The following is an 8,794-nucleotide window of genomic DNA, read 5'->3' on the forward strand; positions in this document are numbered from 1 at the left end:
AACCCGGGTCGCTGGAGCTGTGAGGCTGCGGTGCTAACCACTGTGCCGCCCCATTGTTAAGACTTCCTTCATAATTAATTCCAGCATTTTACCAACGACTGATGTTAGGCTAACTGGTCTGTAATTCCGTTTTCTCCCTCTTCTTTCTTGAAAAGCAGTGCAACATTTGACAACTTCCAATCTGATGGGACTATTCCCAAAACCAAGGAATTTTGGAAAATCATAGCTAGCACATCCACGATCTCCGCAGGTATCTTGGAACCTTCAGCTGTAGGCCATCATGTCCTGGGGGTTTGTCAGATTTTAGTGCCTCAAGTTTCTCGAATACTTTTTCTCTGCTGATAGGAATTTCCTTAATTTCTTCACTTTTTTTAACCCCTAGGTTACTGTTAAAAGACAGTATGAAACTTGTACTTTTGTGAAGACACACAAAGTATTTGTTCATTTCCTTGTGATAATTCTTCCTGTCTCTGCTTCTAGGGGACTAATGTTTATTTTAGCTACTCTTCCTTTTTATATACTTATAAACGCTCTTACAATCTATTTTTTTTTTATTACTGCTTAGTTCACTCATTCTATATTTCCTGTAACAACTTTTTTAGTGGTCCTTTGCTGGTTTCTAAAACAGTCCCAATCCACAGACTTGCTACTCTTTTTGCAACATTGTAAACAACTTATTTTACATACATACCTATGTACTAGGAGCAGTAGGCTATTTGAGCCTGAAAGATATGATCCTGGCTGATCTGTTTGTGGACTCAATTCTACTTTGCTGCCTACCCTCTTGTGTGTTTGCCTTTAAGAGTAATGTACCTTTAAGATCTTGGTAGCTAATGAGCTACACACCAGGACAGTCGTATCTACATGCAAGTCCCACTCTGTACTGTAACACCAAGAGGCAAGACCTGCAAATAGATAGCTTTTCAAAAGGAATGTATTTTTGTTAAACATTTTGAATTGATTCTTTAAAAAGGTTTCCCACTGTTCATTTACTGCCATGCCTGTTAGTCTATTTACCCAATTTACCTTCACTCATACCTATGTAATTGGCTTTAAGTTTAAGATTTTTTTTTTTTGAACTCAGAAATAGGAAGGGTGCAGTAACAATGTTGGGGCTGTACTACAGGCCTCCCTACAGCGAGCGTGAGATAGAGGTACAAATATGTAAACTGATTATGGAAAGATGTAGGAGCAACAGGGTGGTGGTGATAGGAGATTTTAATTTTCCCAACATTGACTGGGATTCACTTAGTGTTAGAGGTCTAGATGGAGCAGAATTTGTAAGGAGCATCCAGGAGGGTTTTCTAGAGCAGTATGTAAATAGTCCAACTCGGGAAGGGGCCATACTGGACCTGGTGTTGGGGAATGAGCCCGGCCAGGTGGTTGAAGTTTCAGTAGGGGACTACTTTGGGAATAGTGATCACAATTCCGTAAGTTTTAGAATACTCATGGACAAAGACGAGAGTGGTCCGAAAGGAAGAGTGCTAAATTGGGGGAAGGCCAACTATACCAAAATTCAGCAGGAGCTGGGGAATGTAGATTGGGAGCAGCTGTTTGAAGGTAAATCCACATTTGATATGTGGGAGGCTTTTAAAGAGAGGTTGATAAGCGTGCAGGAGAGACATGTTCCTGTGAAAATGAGGGATAGAAATGGCAAGATTAGGGAACTATGGATGACAGGTGAAATTGAGAGACTAGCTAAGAGGAAAAAGGAAGCATACATAAGGTCTAGGAGGCTGAAGAAAGACGAAGCTTTCCCGAAAGAATATCAGGAATGTAGGACCAATCTGAAACGAGGAATTAAGAGGGCTAAAAGGGGTCATGAAATATCTTTAGCAAACAGGGTTAAGGAAAATCCCAAAGCCTTTTATTCATATATAAAAGGAGCAAGAGGGTAACTAGAGAAAGGATTGGCCCACTCAAGGACAAAGGAGGAAAGTTATGCGTGGATTCAGAGAGAGTGGGTGAGATTCTAAACAAGTACTTTGCATCGGTATTCACCAAGGAGAGGGACATGAAGGATGTTTGAGGTTAGGGACAGATGTTTGATTACTCTAGGTCAAGTCGGCTTAAGGAGGGAGGAAGTGTTGGGTATTCTAAAAAGGCATTAAGGTGGACAAGTCCCCAGGTCCGGATCGGATCTATCCCAGGTTACTGTGGGAAGCGAGAGGGGAAATAGCTGGGGCCTTAACAGATATCTTTGCAGCATCCTTAAACATGGGTGAGGTCCCGGAGGACTGGAGAATTGCTAATGTTGTCCCCTTGTTTAAGAAGGGTAGCAGGGATAACCCAGCTAATTATAGACCGGTGAGCCTGACGTCAGTGGTAGGGAAGCTGCTGGAGAAGTTACTGAGGGATAGGATTTATTCCCATTTGGAAGAAAATGGGCTTCTCAGCGATAGGCAACATGGTTTTGTGCAGGGAAGGTCATGTCTTACCAACTTAATAGAATTCTTTGAGGAAGTGACAAAGTTGATTGATGAGGGAAGGGCTGTAGATGTCATACATGGATTTCAGTAAGGTGTTTGATAAGGTTCCCCATGGTAGGCTGATGGAGAAAGTGAAGGCACATGGTGGCCAAGGTGTACTAGCTAGATGGATAAAGAACTGGCTGGGCAACAGGAGACAGAGTAGCAGTGGAAGGGAGTTTCTCAAAATGGAGACGTGTGACCAGTGGTGTTCCACTGCTGGGACCACTGTTGTTTGTGATATACATAAATGATTTGGAGGAAAGTATAGGTGGTCTGATTAGCAAGTTTGCAGACAACACTAAGATTGGTGGAGTAGCAGATAGTGAAGGGGACTGTCAGAGAATACAGCAGAATATAGATAGACTGGAGAGTTGGGCAGAGAAATGGCAGATGGAGTTCAATCAGGGCAAATGCGAGGTGATGCATTTTGGAAGATCCAAATAAAGAGTGAACTATACAGTAAATGGAAAAGTCCTGGGAAAAATTGATGTACAGAGAGATTTGGGTGTTCAGGTCCATTGTTCCCTGAAGGTGGCAACGCAGGTCAATAGAGTGGTCAAGAAGGCATGCTTTCCTTCATCGGACGGGGTATTGAGTACAAGAGTTGGCAGGTCATGTTACAGTTGTATAAGACTTTGGTTCGGCCACATTTGGAATACTGCGTGCAGTTCTGGTCGCCACATTACCAAAAGGATGTGGATGCTTTGGAGAGGGTGCAGAGGAGGTTCACCAGGATGTTGCCTGGTATGGAGGGCGCTAGCTATGAAGAGAGGTCGAGTAGATTAGGATTATTTTCATTAGAAAGACGGAGGTTGAGGGGGGACCTGATTGAGGTGTACAAAATCATGAGAGGTATAGACAGGGTGGATAGCAAGAAGCTTTCCACCCCCCCCCCCCCCCACCCCCAAGAGTGGGGGATTCAATTACTAGGGGTCACGAGTTCAAAGTGAGGGGGGAAAAGTTTAGGGGGGATATGCGTGGAAAGTTCTTTACGCAGAGGGTGGTGGGTGCCTGGAACGCATTGCCAGCGGAGGTGGTAGACGGGGGCACAATAGCGTCTTTTAAGATGTATCTAGACAGATGCATGAATGGGCAGGAAGTAAAGAGATACAGACCCTTAGAAAATAAGCGTCATGTTTAGATAGAGGATCTGGATCGGCGCAGGCTTGGAGGGCCGAAGGGCCTGTTCCTGTGCTGTAATTTTCTTTGTTCTTTGATATGTCACTTTCAAACTTAAACTTGCAATTCAACCTGAACTCCACGCATCTCATTTTATTTTGCATCAGGCAAGTGTCAGGCAAACCCCCACCTGCCAAGACTGAGGCACACATTTCACCACATGAACATTAAAACTTTAAAAATTGCAATCTCTGATCGGAAAGACATTTCCATGGTAACAGACCATGTTGAAACAATGCAGACTTGGCAGTTGCTCTCCAATGTACAGAAGTGGTCAGACTAGTTTTAGTCACAAGGCTAGCCAGCTGGGGGAAGAGGAATTTGGAGCCTCCAAGAGATGGGAAGAGAGTGTTCCATATAAGGAACTAGTCACATGACTAGTCTGCTGAGCACCCTGGGAGCTTTTTGAATTTGAACTCCCAAACAAAGGAATTGCCAGGTAGAACGCCATGTGCTCTCCTGGAACTAAGAACACCTCCTACCTGTCTCAGGGAACTATTTAATGCTCTGTCCAATGGTATAACTACTGTTAGGGGGCCTATAAACTATTCCCAACAGTGTTTTATGATTTTTGCTATTCTTAATTTCCACCCTTACTGATTCTACTTCATGATCTTCGGAGGCCAGATCCTCTCACTAAATGTCCTTATGTCATCCTTCACTATCAGGGCTACTCTTCTTCCTTTGCCATTGAGTCTATCTTTCAAAATGTTTTGTACCCTGGAATATTACTTCCTAACCTTGATCACCATGCAACCATGTCTCTAATGGCGATTAGATCTAAATCATTTACCTCTAATTGTGCCACCCTTCCTGCCACATTCTGATTATCATTCCCCTTATTGCTATCTTGCCTTCTGTCTCTAAAATTTTCCTCACTTGATCCCTCACCCCCACTATTTAGTTTAAAGCCCTGTCTACTGCCCTAGTTATACAACTCGCTAGAACACTGGTGCCAGCAGAGTTCATGTGAAGACCGTCACAACGATACAGCTCCCACTTTCCCTAGTACTGGTGCCAGTGCCCCAAGAATCAAAACCCATTTCTCCAACAATCTTTGAGCTACACATTTAACTTTAATCTTAATTATCCTACACCAATTTGCTCATGTCTCACGTAATAACCCAGAGATTATTACCTTTGAGGTTCTGCTTTTAAAAGTAACAGTGCAACCTGAGCCATTGTCTGAAATATCAGCACCCCCATTGAAGGTATGTGCACTGCTCAGACTGTGCTCCTCTCTGCAGGGAAGCACTAGCTTAGGGTGCCTAAATGATTTCTTGCCTTTCTACAAATAGTCCCCATAGGTTCTTTAATATCAAGGGGTTAATTCCAGAGTTTAAGACCAGATTTGAAAGCCTTAGTTATATCAGTTTGTGAAAAATACGACTCCCAAGCAGGAGTGCAAAAACACCTGTAAAGGGCCAATTATGATATTGTACACTGTTACAATATCCAACATGCCTAGTGCTAAAACCAATTCAACAGATTCTTATTTCATTGAAAATTCAGATTTTGTCTTATGACAGAAACCACCAAAAAGGACTACAGACTCACTGGCCACAGAGAACAGGAATCTTGCAGGTCTCTGCCACAGCCAAGGGGAAGACCTTAAAACAAAACTCTTTGACCAATGTTGACAACAAATTCTGACAGAAAGTAAGAGCCCCACACAGACTAAGGAGCAGCCTGCTGTACAAAGTATTTGGAAGTTTTATAAAGGGTTACTTAACACTCCACACTCAATGAGAACAACTCCAATACTGTCACGCCACTGAAGGTCAGATTCAAACTGTACTGTGACTTTGTACTTCCTCATAATGAGGTAAACATCAGCTGACACTACACTTGCGTAACTGGATACAAGGAAAGCCAAATAAGCGAAGAGGTTATTTACAAGGTGGGGCAAATCTGATTTCTGAAAATCTTCCAAAAGTCCCTACAACAATTGCTTCCAGGTGTTTTGGGGTAGTTTTGGACAGAGGGGAAAAGAATGGTCATGGGATTAATTTTAGGGGGAAGATCATACATTGGCTTCACTGTGCCTGCGTCATCATCCAACATCAGACCATCTTTTTGTCACCTCCTATCCCAACTGGCCATCCGCCCAGCCTCCACTGTTCATAAACTTCAGCTCATCCAGAACTCCGCTCCCGTCTCCTAATTCGCACCAAGCCCTGATTACCCATCACCCACTGTACTTGCTGAATCCCGGTCCAGCAATGCCTCGATTTTAAAATTCTCAAATTCTTCACAGCCTTGCCCCCTCACCAACTCTAATCTCCTCCAGCCCTACAACCCTCCAATTCTAGCCTCTTGCACATTCCCCAGTTCCACTGTCCCACCATTGGTGGCTACGCCTTCAGCTGTCTTGGCCCTAAAGTCAGGAATCCTCTCCGCCTCACCCTCCTCCTTTAAACCTACCTCTTTGACCAAGCTTTAGGTTACCTGTCCTCATGTCTCCTTCTGTGGCCTGGTGTCAATTTGGTTAACACTATGAAGCACCTTGGGACATTGGACTACATTTAAGGCACTACATAAAGGCAGGTTGTTGTTGACTGTACAATGGTCTGTACATCTGTGGTAAAGGGGAAGACCTTAAAACAAAACTCTTTTTGACCAATGTTGACAACAAATTCTGACAGAAAGTAAGAGCCCCACACAGACTAAGGAGCAACCCGCTGTACAAAATATTTGGAAGTTTTATAAAGGGTTAACACTCCACACTCAATGAGAACAACTCCAATACTGTCACGCCATTAAAGGTCAGATTCAAACTGTACCGTGACTTTGTACTTCCTCATAATGAGGCAAACATCAGCTGACACTACATTTGTGTAACTGGATACAAAGACAGCCAATTAAGTGAAGGTTATTTACAAGGTGGGGCAAATCAGATTTCTGATAAAATCTTTCAGATGTCCCAACTGCAACAGCTTCTGGGAGTTTTGGGGGTTGTTTTTGGACAGGCGGACAGAAAAGGTCATGGACTCATTTTAATGCAGTGAATTCCCACCTTTGTGTACAGCAACACAGATTTAGTTCTGGGGTCACAGATACCCAAAGAAAGTTGGGGGGGGGGTGGGTGTCGAGCTCAATGCAATTTTAAAGTAGTTTATTAATAAGCAGTTTAAAATATAATGTATATATGTATATTAAGTGGTTTAAATATGATGCATAAGCTAAATAGACAGAAATGACATACGACCTGTAACAGATTGAAAGCTTACTGATTCCAGATCATGCAATGGGGCAGAACAGTATTGGCACACTCCCTGATGGATGAGGGAGGGGAGGTCTTGGTGCTCTCTTCGGTCCTCGCAGTCCTCAGTCTTCATGTTAACTGAAGTGTTAGGCAGTAACCATAGACTCCACTGAGGGAAGCTTTCCCTCTCTCTCTCTCCCCCAAGGAGTGTTTATTTACTTTACTTCCTGTGGCTGGTGAGTGTACCATGTCAATCATATTCAAGGTAATCCCTCCAATTTTCATCCAGAGCCCAGAGTCATCTCGTGGCTCATCGCTTACTAGAACGTTCTGTTAACCTTTAGTCATGGCATCCCACTTTATCGGCTTTAGGAATGCCTGGTCTAGAATTATGTCCTTGGCAGAGATAACAGACCTAAGCGGTCTTGGCTGCCTACCATAGGGTCTTTAAGTCAGAGCAAGAGAATCACAATACTATGTCTATTAATTCCATAAAAATTCTAGATTATTCTGAAAAGTATCATTTAAGATCCTATTTCTTACAATAATCCTGGGGACTCTGAATATCGTGTTACAACCTCAGTCGAGACCATTAACACAAGAGATATGAACTTCCCAGTGATCAACTAAAGAATCACACAAGATGTCACATTTTAAAGACCTTGACTCCAACAATCTGCTCCAGTGCCTCTAAGTAACTGGATATTCTAGCCCTTTTATCAGCCACGCCTTGTGAATGGATTTCAATGCTGTTAAGATGGTGAGTAATCTTACCAAAAGTAGTTACTTTTGCTGTTGCACTTAGGTTGCCATTTCCAGTCTCTTTACTAGCTCTGGATGATACCCTTCTAAAAATGGATTGGCTCTTATTCTTCGTCGCATGAGTACTTGTTCTCAGAGCCCACTCTAATGGAGAAGGACAAATAGGGGAGACTCAAACACCTCATTCCCACAGTGCTGTGACTTCATGAGGTTCTTTAGTATACATTACCATCTCCACAAATCTATTCAATTGTTGCCAACTCAGACTGGCTACTGCATGACCGAAGTTCCAGTTCTCATGCAACCTTTCATTTGGCACACGAGTTATGATCTCATCACTGAAGATGGTAATGTGTTCCAGGTAGTCCATGTTGTGCAACACACACAGCCGCAAGTAATTTTGCTAACTTTTTCCTTGTCCTGTCACAGCAACAAACCTGCACCAACTTTCTAAAGTTGTCAATAAAAAATTTGCATTTCTAAAGTGCCCTTCACAAACTCAGGACGCCCCAAAGCACTTTGCAGCCAATGAGGTACTGTGGCAGCCAATTTGCACACAGCAAGTTCCCACAAACAGCAATGTGATGTGACCAGATTTTTTTTTGTGGAAAAAGTGATTTTGGTTGAGGGTTAGATATTGGCTCAGGACACTGGGAAGAAGAGCAGGGGCATTCTCCCAATAGTGGCAGAAGACTCATTTACATCCACTTGAGGGAGCAGATGAGACCCCTATCTAATGTCTCATCTGAAGGACAGCACCTCAAGGCACTGCAGCACAGAACTGGGAATCTTGGCCTGGCCTTTGTGCTCAAGCCCTTAACTTTCAATGCCAAGAATAGAGTGCGACCACTGAGCCACTGGTTGAGATTTCTGTGGTTATGTTCATTGATTTGGTCTATATTTTGAAAACAACGTGCTACATATACAATGTCATACAGTCTCTCAGTAATTATTTCATCCTATTCACCCCTGACTACTGTTAAGTCCTCTACACATGAGCATCTTATTTTACTTGCATCATTTCTTGCCATTATGGCTTCCTTCAGGATACTGAAAAGGTCCACCTCTGTTCTAACTTCTGAAAAAACTGGTATAACCATAATAAACCTCTCAGCGGAAGTTAAAGTAGCCTTGTGCTTATTTAATTGACCTTCAGAGTACATCACTAACCGTGCCT

General features: G+C 42.9%; 1 protein-coding gene across 1 annotated transcript in view; it reads right to left on the reverse strand.

Moving 5' to 3' along the window:
* Window positions 1–6,094, reverse strand: part of LOC137355870 (mammalian ependymin-related protein 1-like) — a 30,531-nt gene extending 24,437 nt beyond the window's left edge. The window contains exon 1 of the mRNA XM_068021476.1: window positions 6,075–6,094. The gene's annotated coding sequence lies outside the window, so the exon portion shown is untranslated. The remainder of the gene's footprint in view (window positions 1–6,074) is intronic.
* Between the last annotated feature and the right edge of the window lie 2,700 nt (window positions 6,095–8,794).

Source organism: Heterodontus francisci, chromosome 44 (genome assembly GCF_036365525.1).
Source record: "Heterodontus francisci isolate sHetFra1 chromosome 44, sHetFra1.hap1, whole genome shotgun sequence".
NCBI lineage: Eukaryota > Metazoa > Chordata > Chondrichthyes > Heterodontiformes > Heterodontidae > Heterodontus > Heterodontus francisci.